The sequence below is a fragment of the Phyllobates terribilis genome, unplaced genomic scaffold, assembly GCF_046119375.1.
Source record: "Phyllobates terribilis strain yellow unplaced genomic scaffold, ASM4611937v1 Scaffold_5__5_contigs__length_657084704, whole genome shotgun sequence".
NCBI lineage: Eukaryota > Metazoa > Chordata > Amphibia > Anura > Dendrobatidae > Phyllobates > Phyllobates terribilis.
In genome coordinates this window covers 265,848,032-265,875,604 of record NW_027362765.1, presented here as the reverse complement: position 1 = coordinate 265,875,604, position 27,573 = coordinate 265,848,032, and the positions used below count along the sequence as shown (strand labels likewise).

Below are 27,573 nucleotides of genomic sequence, written 5' to 3'. Positions count from 1 at the left end.
CAGTGAAAGTGCTGCTTACTGTACTTGTCATTTAGCGTAAAGGATTTATCAAAAAAAATAATAGTGTTTTCATGCACCGTCTCTTTAAAAAAGCCGGCCGGCAATTCAGCAGCGGTACCCGACAATTTATAACAGACAGAATAGAGCTTCACACATAGATTAGATAGATAGAAACATGTCAGTCACATATATATGAAGTACAGTGATAGTGTTGGTTACTGTACTTGTCATTTAGTATTAAAATAAAGGATTTATTATTAAAAAAATTGGCGTGGGGTTCCCCTTAATTTTAGGCTCTAGCGGAGGTTAAGCAGACGGCTGGGGCAGATGTTTGAAGCCTGGGAAGGGGGTAATACCCACGGAGCTTCCCAGGCTACTAATATCAGCCCCCAGCTGAATACATAGCCTTTACTAGCTATTAAAATGGGGGACACCCCAAAAAAAATGACGTGGGGTCCCCCCTAATTTAATAGCTAGCAAAGGCTAGGCAGACAGCTGGGGGCTGATATTAATAGCCCAGGAAGGGAGCCATGAATATTGGCCCCCTCCCAGGCTAGAAACACCAGCTGTCAGCCGCCCCAGAAATGGCGCATTCATAGGATGCGCCAATTCTGGCACTTAGCCTCGCTCTTCCACGCTGCCCTGGTGCGGTGGCAGGGGGTAATAGGGTTGGGGTTGATGTCAGCTTATAATGCCAGCTGACATCAAGCCCAGGTTAGTAATGGAGAGGCGTCTATAAGACACCCCCATTACTAACCCCATAGTCAAAGTTAAAAAAAACACAAACACCCAGAATAAAGTCCTTTAATTGAAATAAAGACACAATCCTTTATTGTTCTAAATTAAACCATACTTACCTTCACGCCCATTCCAGCTGAAGCCAACGATCTCCTGCAATAAAAGAAAAATAATAAAGCAACCTCATCCTTACCTTTCCATGGTTCCCACGACAGCTTCAGCTCTGCTACATCGAGATGACAGGCTGGACCGCAGCAGAACGCTGCCATCCAGCCTGTCATCCCGCAGACACTGAGAAGCGCAGGCTTGCTTGCGCTGCTCAGCGTCTCTCTGTGACGACATCCAGATGAGCCGAGTTCATGTCCAATGAACTCGGCTCACCTCATGCACGTCACTGACAGCGTGGGAAAATTCTCACGCTGAAGCGGTGAGTGCAGGAGAATTCTCCCACGCTGTCAGTGACGTGCATAAGGTGAGCTCATGTCCAATGAACTCAGCTCACCTCCTGCACGTCACTGACAGCGTGGGAGAATTCTCCTGCACTCAGCGCTTCAGCGTGAGAATTCTCCCACGCTGAAGCGCTGAGTGCAGGAGAATTCTCCCACGCTGTCAGTGACGTGCATGAGGTGAGCCGAGTTCATTGGACATTAACTCGGCTCATCTGGATGCCCTCACAGAGAGACACTGTGGAGCGCAAGCAAGCCTGCGCTTCTCAGTGTCTGCGGGATGAGAGGCTGGATGGCAGCGTTCTGCTGCGGTCCAGCCTGTCATCTCGATGTAGCAGAGCTGAAGCTGTCATGGGAACCATGGAAAGGTAAGGATGATGTTGCTTTATTATTTTTCTTTTATTTCAGGAGATCGTTGGCTTCAGCTGGAATGGGCGTGATGGTAAGTATGGTTTAATTTAGAACAATAAAGAATTGTGTGTTTATTTCAATTAAAGGACTTTTTTCTGGGTGTTGTGTTTTTTTTAAATACTTTACTAGAAATTCATGGTGGTCATGTCTAATATTGGCGTGACCCCATGAATTTCGGGCTTAGGGCCAGCTGATAATGCCAAGCTGGCCCTAACCCCTTTATTACCCAGTGAGCCACCGCATCAGGGCCCTGGATGAGTTGGGTACAGCGCCAGAAGATGGCGCTTCTATGAACGCGCCATTTTCCGGGGTGGCTGCGGACTGCAATTTGCAGCGGGGGTGGCCCAGAAAGCTTGGGCCTCCCTGCGCTGCGGATTCCAGCCCCCAGCTGCCTAGTTGTACCTGGCTGGACACAAAAACAGGGCGAAGCCCCACGTCAATTTTCTTTAAATTATTTCATGAAATAATTAAGAAAAAAAGGGCTTCCCTTTATTGTTGTGTCCGGCCAGGTACAAATAGGCAGCTGGTGGTTGGGGGCAGCCCGTTCCTGCCTGCTGTACCTGGCTGGACACAAATATAGTGCGAAGCCCCACGTCAATTTTTTTTAAATTATTTCATGAATTTCCTGAAATAATTTAAAAAAATTGAAGTGGGGCTTCGCACTATATTTGTGTCCAGCCAGGTACAGCAGGCAGGAACGGGCTGCCCCCATCCACCAGCTGCCTATTTGTACCTGGCCGGACACAACAATATAGGGAAGCCCTTTTTTTCTTAATTATTTCATGAATTTCATGAAATAATTAAAAAAAATTGAAGTGGGGCTTCGCACTATATTTGTGTCCAGCCAGGTACAGCAGGCAGGAACGGGCTGCTCCCAACCACCAGCTGCCTATTTGTACCTGGCCGGACACAACAATATAGGGAAGGCCTTTTTTCTTAATTATTTCATGAATTTCATGAAATAATTAAAAAAAAAGTACGTGGGGCTTCGCCCTATTTTTGTGTCCAGCCAGGTACAACTAGGCAGCTGGGGGCTGGAATCTGCAGCGCAGGGAGGCCCAAGCTTTCTGGGCCCCCCCCCTCGCTACAAATTGCAGTCCGCAGCCACCCCGGAAAATGGCGCGTTCATAGAAGCGCCATCTTCTGGCGCTGTACCCAACTCATCCAGGGCCCTGGTGCGGTGGCTCACTGGGTAATAAAGGGGTTAGGGCCAGCTTGGTATTATCAGCTGGCCCCAAGCCCAAATTCATGGGGTCACGCCAGTATTAGACATGACCGCCATGAATTTCTAGTAAAGTATTTAAAAAAAACACACCCAGAATAAAGTCCTTTAATTGAAATAAAGACACAATTCTTTATTGTTCTAAATTAAACCATACTTACCATCACACCCATTCCAGCTGAAGCCAACGATCTCCTGCAATAAAAGAAAAATAATAAACCAACCTCATCCTTACCTTTCCATGGTTCCCACGACAGCTTCAGCTCTGCTACATCGAGATGACTGGCTGGACCGCAGCAGAACGCTGCCATCCAGTCTGTCATCCCGCAGACACTGAGAAGCGCAGGCTTGCTTGCGCTCCTCACTGTCTCGCTGTGACGGCATCCAGATGAGCCGAGGTCATGTCCAATGAACTCGGCTCACCTCATGCACGTCACTGACAGCGTGGGAAAATTCTCACGCTGAAGTGCTGAGTGCAGGAGAATTCTCCCATGCTGTCAGTGATGTGCATGAGGTGAGCTCATGTCCAATGAACTCAGCTCACCTCCTGCACGTCACTGACAGCGTGGGAAAATTCTCCTGCAATCAGCGCTTCAGCGTGAGAATTTTCCCACGCTGTCAGTGACGTGCATGAGGTGAGCCGAGTTCATTGGACATGAACTCGGCTCATCTGGATGTCGTCACAGAGAGACGCTGAGCAGCGCAAGCAAGCCTGCGCTTCTCAGTGTCTGCGGGATGACAGGCTGGATGGCAGCGTTCTGCTGCGGTCCAGCCTGTCATCTCGATGCAGCAGAGCTGAAGCTGTCGTGGGAACCATGGAAAGGTAAGGATGAGGTTGCTTTATTATTTTTCTTTTATTGCAGGAGATCGTTGGCTTCAGCTGGAATGGGCGTGATGGTAAGTATGGTTTAATTTAGAACAATAAAGGATTGTGTCTTTATTTCAATTAAAGGACTTTATTCTGGGTGTTTGTGTTTTTTTTTTAACTTTGACTATGGGGTTAGTAATGGGGGTGTCTTATAGACGCCTCTCCATTACTAATCTGGGCTTGATGTCAGCTGGCATTATAAGCTGACATCAACCCCAACCCTATTACCCCCTGCCACCGCACCAGGGCAGCGTGGAAGAGCGAGGCTAAGTGCCAGAATTGGCGCATCCTATGAATGCGCCATTTCTGGGGCGGCTGACGGCTGGTGTTTCTAGCCTGGGAGGGGGCCAATATTCATGGCTCCCTTCCTGGGCTATTAATATCAGCCCCCAGCTGTCTGCCTAGCCTTTGCTAGCTATTAAATTAGGGGGGACCCCACGTCATTTTTTTTGGGGGGTCTCCCATTTTAATAGCTAGTAAAGGCTATGTATTCAGCTGGGGGCTGATATTAGTAGCCTGGGAAGCTCCGTGGGTATTACCCCCTTCCCAGGCTTCAAACATCTGCCCCAGCCGTCTGCTTAACCTCCGCTAGAGCCTAAAATTAAGGGGAACCCCACGCCAATTTTTTTAATAATAAATCCTTTATTTTAATACTAAATGACAAGTACAGTAACCAACACTATCACTGTACTTCATATATATGTGACTGACATGTTTCTATCTATCTAATCTATGTGTGATGCTCTATCTTTCTGTTCTAAATTGTCGGGTACCGCTGCTGAATTGCCGGCCGGCTTTTTTAAAGAGACAGTGCATGAAAACACTATTATTTTTTTAAATAAATCCTTTACACTAAATGACAAGTACAGTAAGCAACACTATCACTGTACTTATTATATATGTGACTGACATGTTTCTATCTATCTAATCTATGTGTGAAGCTCTATTCTTTCTGTTCTAAATTGTCGGGTACAGATGCTGAATTGCCGGCCGGCTTTTTTAAAGAGACGGTGCATGGAAACACTAATATTTTTTTTAATAAATCCTTTACACTAAATGACAAGTGCAGTAACCAACACTGTCACTGTGCTTCTTATATGTGTGACTGACATGTTTCTATCTATCTAATCTATGTGTGATGCTCTATTCCTTCTTGTCTAAATTGTCGGGTACCGGTGTATGCCGCTGCTGAATTTGCCGGCCGGCTTTTTTAAAGAGAGTGTCTTCTGAGCAGTTTGTCAGCTTTTGGACACCTTTGCAGGTGTTTTCTATGTGTTTCTATGTGTTTTTGTTTGCCTGCCATTGGTTTTAACGGTGTTCGACGGTGTTCTAAGGTGTTCGACGAACAGTTCGACGAACAGTTCCTCGAACATCCCGGTGTTCGACGAACCGAACCGAACCCGAACACTACGGGGGTGGCTCAACACTAGTGGTCAGGCTTCTAGTTTTGCTACCCCTGCTGATGGTTGCTTGGCAGGTGGTGAAAATGGCCTTTTTGGGGTTATCTGTAAAGTCTTTAAAAAAGAACCAGACTCGGTAAGACCTAACAGTTGTACTGGCAACTTCCGTTGTGTTGGTGTTATGGGGAGCCTTGTGTCTGCGGCCGCCACACTGCTTCTTCCTGCTTGTTGTGATGCTATGCCTCCCTCCCCCTGTGTGCTGCTGTCCTTGCTCTGCATGTCCCCCTGCCAGGTTGTGTCAGTTACTATATCATCCACCACCATATCTTCCACTTCTGCACCTTGGTCCTCCTCCTGACTTTCTGGCAATTGTGTCTCATCATCATCCACCTCTTGCGACAGTAATTGCATTTTCCCACCGTTGCCTTTGTGTGATTGTGGTTGCTCAAATATTTGGGCATTGCTACACGCGTTCTCCTCTTCACCCGCTTGACTCGCTTGAAGCTGGCTGGGCAAGAGGCCCGAATCTACAAATGGAAAAGTGAACAGCTTTTCAGAGTGTCCAAGTGTGGGATCAATTGTCTCCGGAAGCTCGGCATGGTGGGAGGAAGGAGGATCAGGGTGAGAAATAGGTGGTCTAGACTCACGGCTACTGAAACTTGACCGTGTGGAAGACAGGGTGGTAGTGGTGGTGGCAAAAAGACAGGAAGCATTATCTGCTATCCAACCAACAACCTTTTGACATTGCTCTGGGTTCAATAGTGGTGTCCTGCGGTCCCCTAGCAATTGGAACAGGAAGGTCGGGCGACAAGATGTGGGTGTTTGTTGTGGCACCATTTCAACTTTCCCACGACCTCGGCCTCTGCATACTCATCCACTTCCCCATCCTTTGCCACTCACCTTGCTCATTTTAAATGGAGGACAATATTTTCCAATGTTCACTAGAAATGGCTGATTTTGGAATGCAGTTATATGTGATGCGTTTGACAGAGAACCACGGTTTTAACTAGCATGCCTGTAATTTACTAATACTACTCTGTCTTCACAGAGACCTAGTGTGAATAGCTTGACCGACACACTGCAACGAAATGGAAGGCAGAAATGGCTGATTTTGGAACACAGTTATATATGAGATACATCTGACAGAGAACCACGGTTTTAAATAGCAGGCCTGTAATTTACTAATACTATTCTTCACAGAGACCAAGTGGGAATAGGTTGACCGACACACTGCAACCAAATTGATGGCAGAAATGGCTGATTTTGGAACACAGTTATATGTGAGATACGTCTGACAGAGAACCACAGTTTTAAATAGCAGGCCTGTAGTTTAGTAATATTATTCTTCTCAGAAACTTAGTGTGAATAGCTTGACCGACACACTGTAACAAAATGAAAATGTAAGCCAATATTTTCCACGTTCAGTTCAAATTTCTGGATTTGTATCGCTGTAATATGGAAAAGATCTGGCTGTATTCTGCAGTACAAACAAGCAAATGGAGCAGAAAAAATGTGTACTCTGGATTGCTTTTTAGGCAAATAATCAGGATTAAGATAAAAAAAAATGGCCATGGCCCATGATATATGGGGCTGTGTCTACAAATATCTATCACAGGAGCTCAGCAGGAACGTGCTATGGACCCTCTTGCACTATATGCACAACACTCTGCCACATACACTGCCTGCCTGCCTAACTCATGCTATCACCTTCACCACTGAAAATATGCACCTTGATTAGTCCTCAGAAGAACTGTTAGTTTAGATGGATATATAGATATATGTTGTGGAATACCTATACTAACTGTAAACAAGCAAATCTCTCCCTGACTCAGCAGCAGCTCTCCCTACTCTGCCTGATTCCGGGGTAGACTGTGACGAGCATAGCGGCGCCAGGTCTTATATAGACCTGATGACGCTGTGCTGCCAGCCAATCACTGTAATGCCCACAACCAGCATCGCTACGGCATTACAGTGCATGGTAGGCAATCCCTGCATGTTTATAGCCTCTCTAAAGAGCGCTAAACATGCAGGGTGGGCACCCGAGTTCCCACTCGAGCAACCCGGAAATACTCGCCGAGCTTGTCGAGCACTGTGATGCTGGGGTGAGTACCGAGCAGTGGCGAGCATGTTCGCTCATCACTAGTTGTAATACTCTGACAACATTGTTCACGGCAGTGACCTGGGAGTCAGAGAAGCTTCCAGTGGTCTTCCTCATGCTGTTCCCATATCACTTTAGCACTGTTCCCATCGATTTGGCCAATTTTTAGGCCCCCTCGAGACCTCCGGGGGACATCGCCGGAAAAATGCTCAAGTTTCCCATTGACTTACTTAGTATTACGATTTGCTCGACCCGAGTAACGAGCACCTGAGCATTTTAGTACTCGCTCATACCTACTCTAGAAGTATACCACAATCAGATTTAAACCATTTTCTATACCTGTGTAAAATGAGTTATGCACTCTGTATCTCCTATCCCGAGGGAGTAAATTTCTAAAATGGTCACTGCCCTGACTTTTTTCTTTATAGTCGCTGTGATAGTCTCCGCTTATTGGCTGTTATAGATGTGTGATGTGATAGCTATGAGGAATCCCACATGCCTGATGCAATGAGTTCACTTTCGCGCTGCTGTAATCTTCAGCTGCCAATGGAGCTTGGCGGTTACCGTATTTTTCGGACTATAAGACGCACCGGACCTTAAGACGTACCCTAAATTTTGGAGAGGAATATAGAAAAAATATATATTTTAAAAGATGAGGTCTGCCTTATAGTCTTAATAGGTACAGTATCTTACCTGGGGGTGGGTGGAGCGAGGGTCACAGGAGGCAGGGTCCTTCAGGAATCCGGTGCTCCAGCAGCGGGGAGTTGCGGTGGAGCAGGAATGCAGGGCCCTCCATTCCCTCCTTTAGGAACCTGGCGGCTGCAGCAGAAGAGATGGCTGGTGCCCAATGCCAGGCTGGGGCCCGATGCCAGGCTGGGGGCCAGGGCCTGGCTGAGGCCCAGTGCATGGCTGGGGGCCTGGCTGAGGCCCGGTGCATGGCTGGGGGCCGGGCCCTGGGCCTGGCTGAGAGCCGGGGTCATTGTTTGGCCGATAGGGACCTGCTTGCGTGCCGCCGAGGCCTGCCTGGAGACCGGGACCAGTGGTGGTGGTGTTGGCGGCAGTGGCAACAGCAAAGGAGGAGGAGGTGAGGTGCTGCGGGTGACTCGCTGGGGGCCACGGGTGTCTGGCTGGGGGCCCTTGGTGTCTGGATGGGGGCCCTTGGTGTCTGGCTGGGGTTAGTCTGGATGCGGGAAGTGTCTGACTGCGGTCTGGGGCGGTGAGCGGAGGAGGTGAGATGCTGCGGGTGTCTGGCAGGGGGCTGCGGGTGTCTGGCTGGGGGCCAGCGCGGGTTGAACTGAATGCGGGCAGTTGCTGGCTGCGGGCCGGGGCAGTGAGCTGCGCAGTTTTCCGATGTGTGCGGCCATCTTCCTGAAGCAGTGGTCTACAGGAAAATGGTTGCCTGAGCTGCAAGTCAGCGCATGCACCGGCTCGGGCGGCCATTTTCCTGTGGATCACAGCTTCAGGAAGTGACCGCGCACACCAGAAACCTGCGCCGCTCACCGCCCCGGCCCACAGCCAGAGACTGCCCGCATTCAGTTCAACCCGTGCTGGCCCCCAGCCAGACACCCGCATCCTCCAGCCAGACACCCGCAGCATGTCACTTCCTCCTCTTTTGATTCCACCACCGCCAAGGAGGGAGATCCCGCTCCATCACCACCGCAGGTACGCAACGTTCGGACCATAAGACGCACCCCCCATTTTCCTCCCAAATTTGAGGGGGAAAAAGTGCGTCTTATGGTCCAAAAAATACGGTAGGTTTTATTTTTTTAAATCCTCTCTATTCAAATTGCAAAGTGTTTGAATTTGCCAGTACTGGAGAATTTCAGGAAGTTTGACTCAGGACTGATACTCATCTGCGAGAAAGACGGGCGAGTGCAATCAGATAAAAAATCGGATTGCACTCTGACTAATGTTACTCAATGATTCCCTGTTCATCTGCGATTTCTTTCTCAGCTCAGATCAAAATGAGAATAAATCACAGCATGCTGCGAGTGGCTGTATATATCAGACATACCTCACCAATGTAAATTAATGGTTGTGGTAAAAAAATCGCATGGCACTTGGACTATGCATGTGCCGTCCGATTTTTACACACCCATCTCCTGGAAAACCTGACATTTCATCAGCCTAGCACAGTAAAATCACAGTGTGTTTCATCACAATATAATAGATAGACTAGATATACTGTAAATACATAGAATAGATAGAAATATGTGAGTGACATATATATATAATTAGTACAGTGCATCTGTAGCTTACTGTACATGTATTTTAGTAATAAATAAGTTACAGAAAAGAATGGCGTGGGGTCCACTGGAATTTTGTTAACCAGCTGAGGGAAAGCGGACAGCTGCGGGCATGAGGTGAACTGAAATCATTGGACATGAACTCGGCTCATCTGGATGCGTCACAGCGAGACACTGAGGAGTGCAAGCATGCCTGCGCTTCTCAGTCTCTGCGGCGTGGCAAGCTGGATGGCAGCTTTCGGCTGCGATCCAGCCTGTCATGTGAATGTAGCAGAGCTGGAGCCGTCGTGGGAACCATGGAAAGGTAAGGATGATGTTGCTTTATTATTTTACTTTTATTGCAGGAGATCGTTGGCTTCAGCTGGAATGGGCGTGATGGTAGGTATGGTTTAATTTAGAACATTAAAAAATTGTGTGTTTATTTCAATTAAAGGACTTTATTCTGGGTGTTTGTGTTTTTTTTTTTAACTTTGACTATGGGGTTAGTAATGGGGGTGTCTTATAGACGCCTCTCCATTACTAATCTGGGCTTGATGTCAGCTGGCATTATAAGCTGACATCAACCCCAGCCCTATTACCCCACTGCCACCGCTACAGGGCAGTGGGAAGCGCGAGGCTAAGTGCCAGAATTGGCGCATCCTATGGATGCGTCATTTCTGGGGCGGCTGACGGCTGGTGTTTCTAGCTTGGGAGGGGGCCTATATTCATGGCACCCTTCCTGGGCTATTAATATCAGCCCCCAGCTGTCTGCCTAGCCTTTGCTAGCTATTAAAATAGGGGAGACCCCACGTCATTTTTTTTGGAGTCCCCCATTTTAATAGCTAGTAAAGGCTAGGTATTCAGCTGGGGGCTGATATTAGTAGCCTGGGAATCTCCGTGGGTGTTACCCCCTTCCCAGGGTTCAAATATCTGCCCCAGCTCTCTGCTTAACCTCCGCTAGAGACTAAAATTACGGGGAACCCCACGCCAATTTTTTTTTTAATAAATCCTTTATTTTAACACTAAATGACATGTACAGTAATCAACACTATCACTGTACTTCTGATTAGAGATGAGCGGTGTTCGACTAGAACTGTTCGCCAATCTCAAATTCGAGCTGTTTTGGGCGGTGTTCGAGTTGTTTAACGAACCCGAACGATTTTCAAAAAATTCGGCTGTTCGAGGTTATGTTCGATAACCGTTCGTGCACCAAAAGCGTGTCCTGCATGTCTGGCGCTATTTTGAGCACCAATCATGCAGGGATTGCCTGCCACTTACTGTAATGCCACAGCCATGGTGGTTGTGGCATTACAGTGATTGCCCAAATCGATGGGAACAGTGCCAACAGTGAAACATGAAAAGCGGCAATTCAGCAGCGGCATAGACCGGTACCCGACAATTTAGAACAAAAAGAATAAAGCATCACACATAGATTAGATAGATAGAAACAAGTCAGCCACATATATACGAAGTACAGTGACAGTGTTGCTTACTGTATTTGTCATTTAGTGTAAAGGATTTATCAAAAAAAATAATAGTGTTTTCATGCACCGTCTCTTTAAAAAAGCCGGCCGGCAATTCAGCAGCGGTACCCGACAATTTGGAATAGAAAGAATAGAGAATCACACATAGATTAGATAGATAGAAACATGTCAGTCACATATATATGAAGTACAGTGACAGTGTTGCTTACTGTACTTGTCATTTAGTGTTAAAATAAAGGATTTATTTAAAAAAAAATTGGCGTGGGGGTCCCCAAAATTTTAGCATCTAGCGGAGGTTAAGCAGACGGCTGGGGCAGATGTTTGAAGCCTGGGAGGGGGGTAATACCCATGGAGCTTCCAAGGCTACTAATATCAGCCCCCAGGTGAATACCTAGCCTTTATTAGCTATTAAAATGGGGGACCCCCAAAAAAATGACGTGGGGTCCCCCCTATTTTAATAGCTAGCAAAGGCTAGGCAGACAGCTGGGGGCTGATATTAATAGCCCAGGAAGGGTGCCATGAATATTGGCCCCCTCCCAGGCTAGAAACACCAGCCGTCAGCTGCCCCAGAACTGGCGCATCCATAGGATGCGCTAATTCTGGCACTTAGCCTCGCTCTTCCCACTGCCCTGTAGCGGTGGCAGTGGGGTAATAGGGCTGGGGTTGATGTCAGCTTATAATACCAGCTGACATCAAGCCCAGGTTAGTAATGGAGAGGCGTCTATAAGACACCCCCATTACTAATCCCATAGTCAAAGTTAAAAGAAAACACAAACACCCAGAATAAACTCCTTTAATTGAAATAAAGACAAATTCCTTTATTGTTCTAAATTAAACCATACTTACCACCACGCCCATTCCAGCTGAAGCCAACGATCTCCTGCAATAAAAGTAAAATAATAAAGCAACATCATCCTTACCTTTCCATGGTTCCCACGACAGCTTCAGCTCTGCTACATCGAGATGACAGGCTGGACCGCAGCAGAACGCTGCCATCCAGCCTGTCATCCCGCAGACACTGAGAAGCGCAGGCATGCTTGCGCTCCTCAGTGTCTCGCAGTGACGGCATAAAGATGAGACGAGTTCATGTCCAATGAACTCAGCTCACCTCATGCACGTCACTGACAGCGTGGGAGAATTCTCCTGCACTCAGCGCTACAGCGTGAGAATTTTCCCACGCTGTCAGTGACGTGCATGAGGTGAGCTCATTCATGTCCAATGATCTCAGCTCACCTCATGCACGTCACTGACAGCGTGGGAGAATTCTCACGCTGTAGCGCTGAGTGCAGGAGAATTTTCCCACGCTGTCAGTGACGTGAATGAGGTGAGCTGAGATCATTGGACATGAACTCGTCTCATCTTTATGCCGTCACAGCGAGACACTGAGGAGCGCAAGCATGCCTGCCCTTCTCAGTGTCTGCGGGATGACAGGCTGGATGGCAGCGTTCTGCTGCGGTCCAGCCTGTCATCTCGATGTAGCAGAGCTGAAGCTGTCGTGGGAACCATGGAAAGGTAAGGATGAGGTTGCTTTATTATTTTACTTTTGTTGCAGGAGATCGTTGGCTTCAGCTGGAATGGGCGTGACGGTAAGTATGGTTTAATTTAGAACAATAAAGAATTGTGTGTTTATTTCAATTAAAGGACTTTATTCTGGGTGTTGTGTTTATTTTAAATACTTTACTAGAAATTCATGGCGGTCATGTCTAATATTGGCGTGACCCCATGAATTTCGGGCTTAGGGCCAGCTGATAATGCCAAGGTGGCCATAACCCCTTTATTACCCAGTGAGCCACCGCACCAGGGCCCTGGATGAGTTGGGTACAGCGCCAGAAGATGGCGCTTCTATGAACGCGCCATTTTCCGGGGTGGCTGCGGACTGCAATTTGAAGCAGGGGGGACCCAGAAAGCTTGGGCCTCCCTGCGCTGCAGATTCCAGCCCCCAGCTGCCTAGTTGTACCTGGCTGGACACAAAAATAGGGCGAAGCCCCACGTATTTTTTTTTTTAATTATTTCATGAAATTCATGAAATAATTAAGAAAAAAAGGGCTTCCCTATATTGTTGTGTCCAACCAGGTACAAATAGGCAGCTGATGGTTGGGGGCAGCCCGTTCCTGCCTGCTGTACCTGGCTGGACACAAATATAGTGCGAAGCCCCACGTCAATTTTTTTTTAAATTATTTCATGAAACTAGATGGTGGCCCGATTCTAACGCATCGGGTATTCTAGAATATGTATGCGGCAGACCCGGCGCAATCAGCAGAGCGGTGTTTAAATTTGGCGCCAAAATCGCTGACTGGTCGCGGCCAGCAACCGCGACCAATCAGCAAAGCGGTGTTGAAATTTGGCGACTATATCGCTGATTGGTCACGGCCGGCGGTTGCGACTAATCAGCAGAGCGGGGTTTAAATTTTGCGCCAATAATGCTGATTGGTCGCGGTCGCGACCAATCAGCAAAGCGGTGTTTAAATTTTGCGCCAATAATGCTGATTGGTTGCGGTTGCGACCAATCAGCAAAGCGGTGTTTAAATTTGGCGCCAATAACGGTGATTGGTCACGACCGCGACCATTCAGCAGGGCGGTGTTTAAATTTGGCGGCAACAATGTTGATTAGTCGCGGCCGGCGGTCGCGACCAATCAGCAGAGCGGGGATTAAATTTGGCGCCAATAATGCTGATTGGTCGCAATCGCCGGCCGCGACCAATCAGCAGAGCGGTGTTTCAATTTGGCGCCAAAATCGCTGATTGGTCGCGGCCGGCAACCGTGACCCATCAGCAGAGCGGGGTTTAAATTTGGCGCCAATACTGCTGATTGGTCGCGGCCGGCAACCGTGACCAATCAGCCGAGCAGGGTTTAAATTTGGCGCCAATACTGCTGATTGGTTGCGGACGGCGACCGCGATCAATCAGCAGAGCGGTGTTTAAATTTGGCGCCAATAATGCTGATTAGTCGCGGCAGGCATCCGCGACCAATTAGCAGAGCGGGGTTTAAATTTGGCGCCAATCTCGCTGACTGGTCGCGGCTGGAGTCCGAGACCAATCAGCAGAGCGTTGTTTAAATTTGGCGCCAATCTCACTGATTGGTTGCGGCCGCTATTTAAATGTGGCGCCCAAATCGGTGATTGGTCGCGGGCAGTTTCCACGACCAATCAGCAGAGCGGTGTTTAACTTTAGCGCCAAGATCACTGATTGATCGCGTGCGGAGAGCGCGACCAATCAGCGAATCGTATTGGTGAGGACCGGGGAGCGCCGCTGCCTGGTCGGATACTTCCGCTGCGAGAAGCCGGGAGATGAGCGACTGCTCGCAGCAGATGTATCCCGACCCGCAGCGCCGCTCCCCGGTCCTCTCTTGACACCCTAGCCGCTGATCTCCCCACAGTATCCGCATGGTGTTACAAAGATCCGGACATTTGTGTTAATAATCGCTGATTGGTCGCGGGCGCTGCCCGCGACCAATCACCGATTTGGGCGCCAAATTTAAATATCGGCCGCAACCAATCACCGATCTTGGCTCCACATTTAAACACCGCTGTGCTGATTGGTCGCCGACGCTGGGCGCGACCAATCACCGATTTTGGCGCCACATTTAAATAGCGTCCGCGACCAATCAGTACAGCGGTGTTTAAATGTGGAGCCAAGATGGGTGATTGGTCGCGGCCGATATTTAAATTTGGCGCCCAAATCGGTGATTGGTCGCGGGCAGCGCCAGCGACCAATCAGCGATTTTTAACACAAATGTCCGAACCTTTGTAACACCATGCGGATACTGTGGGGACATCAGAGGCTAGGGTGTGAAGGGAGGACCGGGGAGCGGCGCTGCGGGTCGGGATACTTCTGCTCCGAGCGCCCGCTCATGTCCCGGGTTCTCGCAGCGGAAGTATCCGCACAGGCAGCGCCGCTGACATCCATGCGGCTAGGGCGTGAAGGGAGGACCGGGGAGCGGCGCTGACATCCAATTGGTCGCGGCCGCTATTTAAATGTGCGGCACAAATCGGTGATTGGACGCTGCCCGCGACCAATCACCGATTTGTGCGCCAAATTTAAATATCAGCCTCATGCACGTCACTGACAGCGTGGGAAAATTCTCCTGCATTCAGCGCTTCAGCGTGAGAATTCTCCCACGCTGTCAGTGACGTGCATGAGGTGAGCCGAGCTCATTGGACATGACCTCGGCTCATCTTTATGCCGTCACAGCCAGACACTGAGGAGCGCAAGCATGCCTGCGCTTCTCAGTGTCTGCGGGATGACAGGCTGGATGGCAGCGTTCTGCTGCGGTCCAGCCTGTCATCTCGATGTAGTAGAGCTGAAGCTGTCGTGGGAACCATGGAAAGGTAAGGATGAGGTTGCTTTATTATTTTACTTTTATTGCAGGAGATCGCTGGCTTCAGCTGGAATGGGCGTGATGGTAAGTATGGTTTAATTTAGAACAATAAAGAATTGTGTGTTTATTTCAATTAAAGGACTTTATTCTGGGTGTTTGTGTTTTCTTTTAACTTTGACTATGGGGTTAGTAATGGGGGTGTCTTATAGACGCCTCTCCATTACTAACCTGGGCTTGATGTCAGCTGGCATTATAAGCTGACATCAACCCCAGCCCTATTACCCCACTGCCACCGCTACAGGGCAGTGGGAAGAGCGAAGCTAAGTGCCAGATTTGGCGCATCCTACGGATGCGCCATTTCTGGGACAGCTGACGGCTGGTGTTTCTAGCCTGGGAGGGGGCCAATATTCATGGCACCCTTCCTGGGCTCTTAATATCAGCCCCCAGCTGTCTGCTTAGCCTTTGCTAGCTATTTAAATAGGGGGGACCCCATGTCATTTTTTTTGGGGGGGTCCCCCATTTTAATAGCTAGTAAAGGCTAGGTATTCAGCTGGGGGCTGATATTAGTAGCCTGGGAAGCTCCGTGGGTATTACCCCCTTCCCAGGCTTCAAACATCTGCCCCAGCCGTCTGCTTAACCTCCGCTAGAGACTAAAATTACGGGGAACCCCACGCCAATTTTTTTTTAATAAATCCTTTATTTTAACACTAAATGACAAGTACAGTGATCAACACTATCACTGTACTTCTTATATATGTGACTGACATGTTTCTATCTATCTAATCTATGTGTGATGCTCTATCTTTCTGTTCTAAATTGTCGGGTACAGCTGCTGAATTGCCGGCCGGCTTTTTTAAAGAGACGGTGCATGAAAACACTATTATTTTTTTAAATAAATCCTTTACACTAAATGACAAGTACAGTAACCAACACTGTCACTGTACTTATTATATATGTGATTGGCATGTTTATATCTATCTATGTGTGATGCTCTATTCTTTCTGTTATAAATTGTCGGGTACCGCTGCTGAATTGCCGGCCGGCTTTTTTAAAGAGACGGTGCACGAAAACACTATTATTTTTTTTAATAAATCCTTTACACTAAATGAAAAGTACAGTAAGCAGCACTGTCACTGTACTTCATATATATGTGACTGACATGTTTCTATCTATCTAATCTATGTGTGATGCTCTATTCCTTCTTGTCTAAATTGTCGGGTACCGGTGTATGCCGCTGCTGAATTGCCGGCCGGCTTTTTTAAAGAGAGCATCTTCTGAGCAGTTTGTCAGCTTTTGGACACCTTTGAAGGTGTTTTCTATATGTTTCTATGTGTTTTTGTTTGCCTGCCATTGGTTTTAACGGTATTCGACGGTGTTCTAAGGTGTTCGACGAACAGTTCGACGAACAGTTCCTCGAACATCCCGGTGTTCGACGAACCGAACCGAACCCGAACACTACGGGGGTGGCTCAACACTACTTCTGATATATGTGACTGACATGTTTCTATCTATCTAATCTATGTGTGATGCTCTATTCTTTCTGTTATAAATTGTCGGGTACAGCTGCTGAATTGCCGGCTGACTTTTTTAAAGAGACGGTGCATGAAAACACTATTATTTTTTTGAATAAATCCTTTAACACTAAATGACAAGTACAGTAAGCAACACTGTCACTGTACTCCTTATATATGTGACTGACATGTTTCTATCTATCTAATCCATGTGTGATGCTCTATTCTTTCTGTTGTAAATTGTCGGGTACCGGTGTATGCCGCTGCTGAATTGCCGGCCAGCTTTTTTAAAGAGACGGTGCATGAAAACACTATTATTTTTTTAAATAAATCCTTTAACACTAAATGACAAGTACAGTAAGCTGAGCACTGCCATCCAGCTTGTCATCCTTCAGAGACACTGCAGAGCGCAGGCATTATGGGAACTTCCGATTCCGGTATTCGATATTCTAAAAGTATCAGAACTCAGTATCGGAACTCCGATACCGCGAATATCGGTCGATACCCGATATTTCAGTATCGAAATGCTCAACACTACTCAATACCATTTATGTCCTTCAGCTACATGGATTTGTGCGGTCTCTTTGCCATTTTTTCCCTGTTTTAAGATGGATTTATTGTTTATAACTATGAATTAATAAAAATTTACAATTTTATTACCTAGCTGCATTATCTTCCTTGATTTTTTATTTGGTAGTGCTGAATCAGATGAACTGTAATTTTTTTTGTTTCAGGGCAAGTCGGAAGAGTGGAGGCTAAGCACCAGAATTGGCGCATCTTATCGATATGCCATTTCTGGGGCGACTGAGAGCTTATGTTTTAGTCTGGTAAGGGGACAGTATACATGGCCCCTTCCTAGCTTATTAATGTCAGCCCGCAGCTGTCTGCTTAGCCTTTGCTGGTTACTAGCTATTGGGGGGACCCCACGCTATTTTTTTGGGGGGGTCCCCCATTTTAATAGCCAATAAAGGCTAAGTATACAGCTGTGAGCTGATATTAATAGCCTGGGAAGCTCCATGTGTATTACTTCCTTCCCAGGCTATAAGCATTAGCAACAAGATGTCAGCTTTCCCTCGGCTGGTTAATAAAATTTATGGGGAACCCCATGCCATTTTTTTCATTCATTTATTTATTTATTTATTACTTAAATACATGTACAGTAAGCGAAACATGCAAAGCACTGATTATAAATCTCACTCACATATTTCTTTCTATCTACCTACTTATCTATCTATCTATCTTGCTATGTTTTTAAGAATGGACTTGAAAACTATCTTTAAATGACATACATTATTACTCTATGTAAAAGCAAAAGTTAAAATCGTATTGCATACGGATTGCATTCGCATGTCATTTGGATGTTGTTCGGATGCTAGGTGAGAAAAATCGCATTGTACTCGCATGACACTTGCATGACACTTGTTTGACTTTTCAGGAACAACATCGGACCAATTTTGTTCACGCTGCTGAGTATGAGTTCAGTCAGTTCACAATGGATTGATCAACTCATCTCTATTGTCTACTGTTGAGTTTTTTTATATTTAGTATATTAGCTTAAGGCCAGAGTCCCAGTAGCAAATCACATCCGATGCGAGAGCATCGGATGCGATATGCTAATGATACTCGGCTCCTGCTCTACTGCGAGCGGGAGCCGAGTGTCAGTGCTCTGTGCTCAGATCCTCTCGCATGAGAGAATCACAGCACAGGTGCGGAGGAGACAGAGAAATACATTTTTCCATCTCCTCTGTTGCCGGCTTTGGCAGGAATCGCATTGCACTTATGTGATATCCGAGTGCACTGCGATGTTTCCTCTGTGTGGGGACGCCCGTCTACTCACCGCCCCGGCTCGCAGCATGGCCCCCGGCATGCTCCTGCCTCCTTCCTCCCCTGAACATGCAGCACTGTGTCTCAGGGGAGTTGGTATGGCATGCGTGCGCACGCTCCCCTGTTCTTAAAGGGGCAGTGCGCGCACATGGTAACTGCCCCCAGTAACAGCTGGGAGGCATTTAGTCTAATGTATGTGCACCTGCAAGGTGTCTCCCAGCCAATAGCTGGGAGACATCTTGTATAAAAGGCATCCTCCCCAATAGGGAGGTGCCGGAGCAACCACTATAGTTTTGTTGGTGGTTATTGTGAGCCAGGTCCCCCATCCCTAGTCTGTTACAGTTTCCCGTATTCCATATCCTGTGTCCCATATCCTGAGTCCCTAAGTCCAGTCTAGTTGCCCATGTTTCCTGAAACCGCATCTGCGGTACCTGTCTGCTACCCTGGGGGCTGTATGCCCAGACCCGAACCCTAATCCTAAATCCGCGTCCACAGTATCTTTACCCTGTGGCTGTATCGGCGGTACAAGAAATATTTCCTGACACCAGTGAGTCTGAACCCTGTCCCAGTGGCCGTTCTGTCTACACAGTTCATCCCAGTCCCAAGTGGCCGTCCTGTCTGAACTTGTCCCAAGTGGCCGTCCTGTCTCAACATGTCCCAAGTGGTCATTCTGCTCCGTAGTAATGTCTCTTCCGTTTGGGGTCAGCAGTTACTGCCGGACGAGCCCAGAAGTTGCACCTGGCAGCTACCTGCCCCACAAGCCTGACCTCACCACTAGAGGCTCCAGCAAACACCAGGTGGCTTCTTAGTCATGTCCTTCCAGGGTACGTCCAGTCTGTGGCACAGTGGGTCCACGAACCACTTGCGTCATCTTAGAGCATAACAAAATTGCAGCATGGTCTGATAGTTTTCGCATGCCAAATCGGCATGAGAAAATAATCGCAGATGTGAGCTGCACCATAGGGTAATATTGTGGCGAGTGCAATCCGATTTTTTATCGGATTGCACTCGTCCAATTGCAAGTGGGAGAAAGCCCTAATTCTACAGTACAAAAAGTTTTACTGAGTGACTGTAATCGTATCAAATTTGACTATTTGGACTTAAAGAACAAAAATAATCGCACAAAGCATTGTGATATAAGAGTCACAAGTATATACAGAAAAGTCAAGGTTGCTATAACTTTTACAAAGTCATCTAAAGCTATAAGGTTCAGCCTGTTGGTATTATTTGTTTCTTTAGTAATATCAGATTATGAAAAGGTTTTATGTTACACTACAGAAATATGATGAGCCAGCTAATAGCTATTTTTACTTTATGTCTAACATTAGTCCAAAATACCTCGTAGTTTCACCAGGACACAAGTAATTGGTTTAAAAAATAAAATGATCAATGTAATATGTAAATAGAACAAAAACATTTATCTCAACAAAGGATATTCAGGACCTCAACAGCACTCCCATCATTCTTTGTAAGGCAAAAGATCAATGTGACCTGGGTAAATGGTCCAGAGATCATGTTAAAAAGTACAAGTTCTAGGCATTCACATGTAAGATGGGTAGATTAATGTATCATAAGGGCAATTACAAATGTACTTACAGCTATCATCACGTGGAAAATCATTGTTTGAATGGTGTTCTTTTTTAATATTGTAATATGGCATTTATAAGAAGATAGTACTGTTACCAGGATTAAAGGATTTCATTGCAATTATGGAATAAATGCCTTATGTCAGGGGCGTACATAGAAATCATGGGGCCCCAAAGCAAAAGTCCAAATTGGGCCCCTCCCCATAAAAAAAATTCTGTAATGTAAGTGGAATCACAGTATATAGGCGCAGTCACAAAAGGGCATATCTCTCAACTTTTGAAGACAGGGAAATGGACATGTCTTGTTGCATATACATAGTAAATGTGCCCATACTGAAGCCCTTTTGTGTTCTCATCGCTTTTATCAACCTATAGATTTAAATACCCCAAAAAATGCATCCAACACACTGTATGATACCCCCTACAGTAAATTTCCCTACTATGACCCCTACAATCACAGTATGATGACTCCATAGTCCCCCCGGCAAAGTATTATGTCCCTACAACCACCTACACAGTATAATGGCTCCCATAGCACCCCAACACAGTATGATGGCCCCCACAAAGTATGATGGCCCGCACATACCAACAAAGTATGATGGCCCTCACAACCTCCCCCCCCACACAGTATGATGGCCACACAGCAACCCCCCCCTCATACAGAATGATGGCCGCCATAAAATATGATGGCCCACACATACCAGCAAAGTATGATGGCCCTCGCAAACCCCCCACAGCAACCCCCCCCTTACACAGTATGATGGTCTCCGCAAAGTATGATGATCCCCACAGACCCACATTGTATAATGGCCCTCACAGCCTCCACACAGTATGATGGCCCCACAGGCCTTCCACAGAACCCCCATAGGCCTTCCACAGAACCCCCATACAATATGATGAAGGCACCCACAGTATGATAGTCAGCACAGGTCCCCTACACATAGTGAAATTGGCCCTTATAGTAGGCCCCACCACAATATGATGGTCCCCACAGGCCCGCCACACAATAGGATGACCCCCTTTCAGTAGTTCCCATCACAGTATATAAGGCCCCACAAACCCCTAATAGTCCTGACATATTAAAAATTAAAAAATGTATCACCTAGCCCTGTTTCCCCAATGAGATGCTCTATGCACCGTGTGAACTGAGGCTATGCACAGCAGACGAAATATAGTGAAGTCATTATGCCTGCTGCGCTGAGACACAGACTCACGACTTAATGGTACAGCAGCACCTTTCAGCACCTTTTAGCACCGGGTCTCAACTCACGGCTCAAAAGTGGCCATGAGGTCTGCCACTATTAGTGGTATGCCACTGGTACTATAGTAAGAGCTATTTTACACAGTGACATTTTTACGTATGTACAGTACGTATGTATAGTGAAGTCCATGTTACTACAATCATTAAATGATATATGCATGGTATAGAGTTTCACTCATAAAGACAACCTTTGTCCATTTGCCCAAATATGGACATCGTGGATGAAATCCTCTGATCAGAAACTGGGCTAGATTTATGGGTTTGTAGCCTGTGAAGATTGTGCAAAGCACATCTCTCTCCCACTCCACTGTGTTAGAACTCAGCACATCAGCTTGCTGTGAAGACTGGCGTGTCAAGAATGAATGGTTTATATAGAAGAATGCAGCCGCCTTTGTAAGCGCTGAGATTTGCAAACATTGAATATATGACATTTCAACTTCATTACTGCTATATAGAATATACTTATAAAATGAATGTGCTTAGTGCATAAATTGTCCATTTCATGAGAGCCCACCAGCCACGACAAGCCGTATCTCATCTTTGATGGGACCATAACCTAATAATTTTCAGACATATCTCTCCCAGTCTAAAAGCTACAAATATAAAGGGCAGGTAGGATTCAGAAGAAATTAAAAACAGCTTAAGGCCTCATTCACACATCAGTATTTGATCAGTGTTTTGCATCACTGTTTGTTAGTGAAAAATTCAAATGGAGCTTATAGAGGAAAACTATAATTGAAAGATTGCTGCCTGTTCTGTGTTTTGGAGACGCTCATGGATTTGGCATAGAAATACTGATGAAATACTGATCAAAAATACTGATGTGTGAATGAGGCCTAAGGCTGATGGGAGGGCATCAGTCAGATTATGGAGGCAGTCACCATCCCCAATAGTATACTGATCTCCTCCCATCAGCTTAAGTTCACTTTCATACGTCCAGATATTTCCAGTACTGGAAAGATATCCATTTCCGTGTCTACCAGTGTGGCATATGTGTGCCGTCCGTTTGCCACATCAGGATCACACCTACCGGTGCCTGGGAATCAGCAGTATAGTTAGTGCTGTTTCCAAGCGCTGGGTGCTGAAGGCATCTGTCATAATTGTCCCCTTCTTATGCTGCAATTAGCACCAGCAGGGGACAATGTTGACAGTTGTATTTTTAAAAATAAGACTAAAATAAAAAACACATTACTCACCTGTCCGACATACTGTCCCATGTCGTAATCCATCTGACTGACAATTCTACATCAGCGGCGTCTGCGGTGCTTTGAAGCGACCACAAATGCCGAGGAGCAGAGGAGAATGACTCACTTCAGTGAACGAGCCCCTGATCTGCGCTCAGCTCAGTGAGCTGTGTCCTGTCACTAAGTGACCTCAGCGCAGAGTCATTCTCCTCTGCTCCTCAGCTCCTGCGGTCGCGGAAAGATGTCGGTCAGATGGATTGCAGCATCGGGCAGTATGTCGGACAGGTGGGTATAAGTGTTTTTTATTTTACAATACAACTGTCAACATTGTCCCATGCTAGTGCTGATCGCTGCACCAGCAGGGAACAATGATGACAGATGCACCCGGTGCTTGGGAACAGCCCAAACAGTACTGCTGATTCCCAGTCGCCGGTATGTGTCACACTGATGACACACGGATATTTTTTTTATTTCTCCACTTACAATAAAAATGGATGACACTTGGACCACAATCTGATCAAAGTCTGATTATTTAATAATAGGTCCATTTTTCTTGTATGTGGAAAAATCAGAAATGTGAAAGGCTGTTTTTAATTAGTGGTGGATCCCATCTCCCCTTTAAATTTGGTTAGGTCCCGTAAAAGAATGGTATATGTCGTCATTGTTGATGATCTCCCATGAATTGGTAAATTTATGCTCCAAGTACCTTCATTTTGCATATCTCTGTGCTTACAGAGGTGACTATATTATTATTTTTTTGTTATGTAGCCACTCACACATATATATATATGCACGCAGACAGAGGGGTTGTCCAAATTTGGGATGAAAGTCTGCAATCGGTCTATATGACTGCGGACATCTGAATCCTCACATCATACGCTGTCAGGATTCTCCGATGGCAGTGGCATGAGCAGCCGTTCACGTGGCTGCAAGTATGTGATTTGCATATATGTGGTCACATGACGATTAGACATGCTCGGCTTCACTCAGTTCAGTTATATTGATCGATATCGAGCACTTCTAGTAAGAATGTGACTGGAAGAATGGAAATCGCTTACTTGTGGTCACATGATCATCCACTCTCGCCGCTGGAACCAGAGAATCCTGACAGTATGCGATGTGTGCGCTGTGAGGATTCAGAAGTCTGCAATTAGATAAAGTGATTGCAGATATCCATCTCAAACCTGGACAACCCTTTTAAGCTAAATGCAGCAAATAGACGAGTGGTTAGTGATGGTCTGGGGATCAGATTTACTGTTTCTGAAAGCCTTGTGTTTTGCTCTGCTGAACACTCTTTAGTCTGTCCTTTTCTACTTCAGTTAAAGAGGTTGTCCACTACTTTTTGATTCATGACCTATCCTTTGGTCACCTATAGGTCATCAATTTCTTATCGGTCAGGGTCCAACACCCGTCACCCACGCCGATCAGCTGTTATCGGTGCCAGCTGGAAGTACTCACTTGTGACGCTGGCCGTCTTCTGATAGCGGCGGCTGCAGTGTACTATACATCTGCCTTCTATTGATTTGAATAGGAGGTGGATGTGTAGTACCAAGCTTCGGCAACAACCAGAAGATGGCCAGCTCCACAAGTGAGTACTTCTAGCCGACACTAATAATAGCTGATTGGCGGTGGTGCCGGGTGTTGGAACCCGACCGATCAGACATTGATGACCTATCCTAAGGGACCAGATGGGATTATAACTGAATATGACACCTGTGACAATAGAAGCATTGACTAAAAATAGGTAATCAATCAAAAAGTAATAGACAACCTCTTGAATCCTCCACTAAGAGACCATGACCTGCAGTGCAGATAAATATGTGTGAAGCAGAAATTTAGACAATTTACTAACATTCTTCCATTGACACAGGTGTCATGTTCAGCTATAATCCCCTCTGGTCTCAGGTACAGGAGTTACACCTTTGATGACTGGCACAGGACAGTGTGACAGTTGCTCAGTGTTAAGGATGCTTCCTGACTCTTTATTTGTTCCTAGCCCTCCTCCCCATAAACCAGTAAATAGTTGGTACAATTTTATTTACGACTCCACCCCCCGTTTTAACACTGTCACATCCAACAGACCGCACCACGGTAGAAACTCATTTGACACAGTGTTACAATGTTAAACTTGCAGAGTCAGTCAGCTGAGTCTCACCCCTGCATCCAGGACGGCTCCCTCTGTCTCCATTTGCCAGGCTCTAATGATCACCACACTCAGGCTGCTCAGATACTCTCCGGTGACTGTGTGCACAGCGCAGTAATCTAGGGGGGCGTGTCTATGGACAGGTCTGCTGACATCGGGCCCCCTGAACCCTTGGGCCTCATAGCAGCCGCGTGGTCTGCCTCTGTGGGCGGCACGCCACTGCCTTATGTCACATAGTGTCTACCTTGCTTGTAGTCAATAACAATATCATTAGAGTAGTCTCTTGATAGCTTTTAATAAAAACCATTAAACCTTTACAAGAAAGGCTTGACTTGTAAATAAGCACAAAAAGGCAATACATTTGCAAGAGAAATAAAAAATTATTACCAAGTGTTGGATACTGTTCAAACTACTATTGATATATGGAATTATTTTTTTTTTTAATTTTCGGATTATGATCTATCATTACGTGGAGTGTTGCAGATTACCCTTATTTGGATCAGTCTCTGATAGGTGTTCACCCTCTGCTAAGTATGTACATTTTGGAATTGGTCTTTGACTATTTTTGAAATTTTCTTTTTAGAAATACACAACCGTTCAAAAGTTTGGGGTCACCCAGACAATTTTGTGTTTTCCATGAAAACTCATACTTTTATTTATCAAATGAGTTACAAAATGATTAGAAAATATAGTCCAGACATTGACAAGGTTAGAAATAATGATTTCTATTTGAAAGAATAATTTTCTCCTTCAAATTTTGCTTTCGTCAAAGAATGCTTGCTTTGCAGCAATTCCAGCATTGCAGACCTTTGGCATTCTAGCTAATAATTTGCTGAGGTAATCTTGAGAAATTTCCCCTCCACAAGTTGTATAGGCTTGATGGGCACTTTTTGCGAACCATACGGTCAAGCTGCTCCCACAACAGCTCAATGGGGTTGAGATCTGGTGACTGCGCTGGCCACTCCATTACAGATAGAATATCAGCTGCCGGTTTCTTCCCTAAATAGTTCATGCATAATTTGGAGGTGTGCTTTGGGTCATTGTCCTGTTGTAGGATGAAATTGGCTCCAATCAAGCGCTGTCCACAGGGTATGGCATGGCGCTGCAGAATGGAGTGATAGCCTTCCTTATTCAAAATCCCATTTAACTTGAACAAATCTTCCACTTTACCAGCACCAAAGCAACCCCAGACCATCACATTACCTCCACCATGCTTGACATATGGCGTCAGGCACTCTTCCAGCATCTTTTCAGTTGTTCTGCGTCTCACAAATGTTCTTCTGTGTGATCCAAACACTTCAAACTTTGATTTGTCTGTCCATAAAACTTTTTTCAATCTTCCTCTGTCCAATGTCTGTGTTCTTTTGCCCATATTAATCTTTTCCTTTTATTAGCCAGTCTCAGATACGGCTTTTTCTTTGCCCTGAAGGCCAGCATCTCCGGAGTCTCCTCTTCGCTCTAGACATTGGCACTGGCACTTTGCGTGTACTATTTAATGAAGCTGCCAGTTGAGGAGCTGTGAGGCGTCAATTTATCAAACTAGAGACTCTAATGTACTGGTCTTGTTGCTCAGTTGTGCTAGCGGAGCCTCACACTTTTCTTTCTACTCTGGTTAGAGCCTGTTTGTGCTCTCCTCTGAAGGGAGTAGTACACATCGTTGTAGGAAATCTTCAGTTTCTTGGCAATTTCTCTCATGGAATAGCCTTCATTTCTAAGAACAAGCATAGACTGTCGAATTTCACATGAAAGTTCTCTTTTTCTGGCTATTTTGAGAGTTCCATAGAACAAACAAATGTAATGCTCCAGATTCTCAACTACCTCAAAGGAAGGTCAATTTTATAGCTTCTCAAATCAGCCAAACCGTTCTCAGCTGGGCTAACATACTTGTGCAAGGGTTTTCTAGGGTTTTCTAAACATCCATTAGCCTTCTTACACAGTTAGCAAACACAATGTACCATTAAAACACTGGAGTGGTGGTTGTTGGAAATGGGCCTCATTACACCTATGTAGATATTGTAATAAAAACAAGACGTTTACAGCTAGAATAGTCATTTACCACATTAACAATGTATAGAGTGTATTTCTGATTTAATTAATGTTAGCTTCATTGAAAACAAAGGTGCTTTTCTTTCAAAAATAATGAAATTTCTAAATGACCCCAAACTTTTGAACATTAGTGTATGTCATTCATTTTCATATTGTGTATTGATGGTGAAATACTTGCCAGTGTTTGCTCTGATTTATTGTAACATGGTGTCTGGTCCATATCTCCATTTCTGAGCTGTATTTGTCACTTATCCATAATAGTACATGTTGTCTTGTATGTATTATAGACATTTAAAAAAAAGCTCTTTTGTTTTTGTAAATTCGCTTTCATATAAAAATTCCATAGCATATTCTTAGTAATGGATGTATCTCTAAAAAAATATGATACTGTCCAATCTGTACCACCAATGTGTAGACACTCCCCTTTGACAAGGGAAATGTTAACACTCAGTTGTAAATTTATTACTCAATTTCTTGGAAAAACAGGAATGCCTCAACACAGATTTATAAAAAATGTGATGTAGAATTTTTATTTCATTGGAAATACACGCATTACCTAAATAAACATGTCTGGAGAACTGAAAGCTCCACTCATGGCAGGTGCATATAGCGTATTTTTGGTCCGAGTGCAGTCCGACAAAAACAACGGATTGCACTCAGACCAATGTTATTCTATGGGGCCATACAGATGTCCGATTTTCTCCTCAGACAGAGACTGCTACAAGCCCGAGTATGATCTGATATTGGTATAGCACTCAACTATGCAAGTCATTGAATCCCTGGGAAATATCGGACTGCAATCGGATGAT

General features: G+C 45.8%; 1 protein-coding gene across 1 annotated transcript in view; it reads left to right on the top strand.

Annotated features, from left to right (window-relative positions):
* The window catches only part of ANKFN1 (ankyrin repeat and fibronectin type III domain containing 1), a 1,224,583-nt gene that overhangs the window by 120,644 nt on the left and 1,076,366 nt on the right, over positions 1–27,573 (top strand). The gene's annotated exons all lie outside the window — the stretch shown is intronic.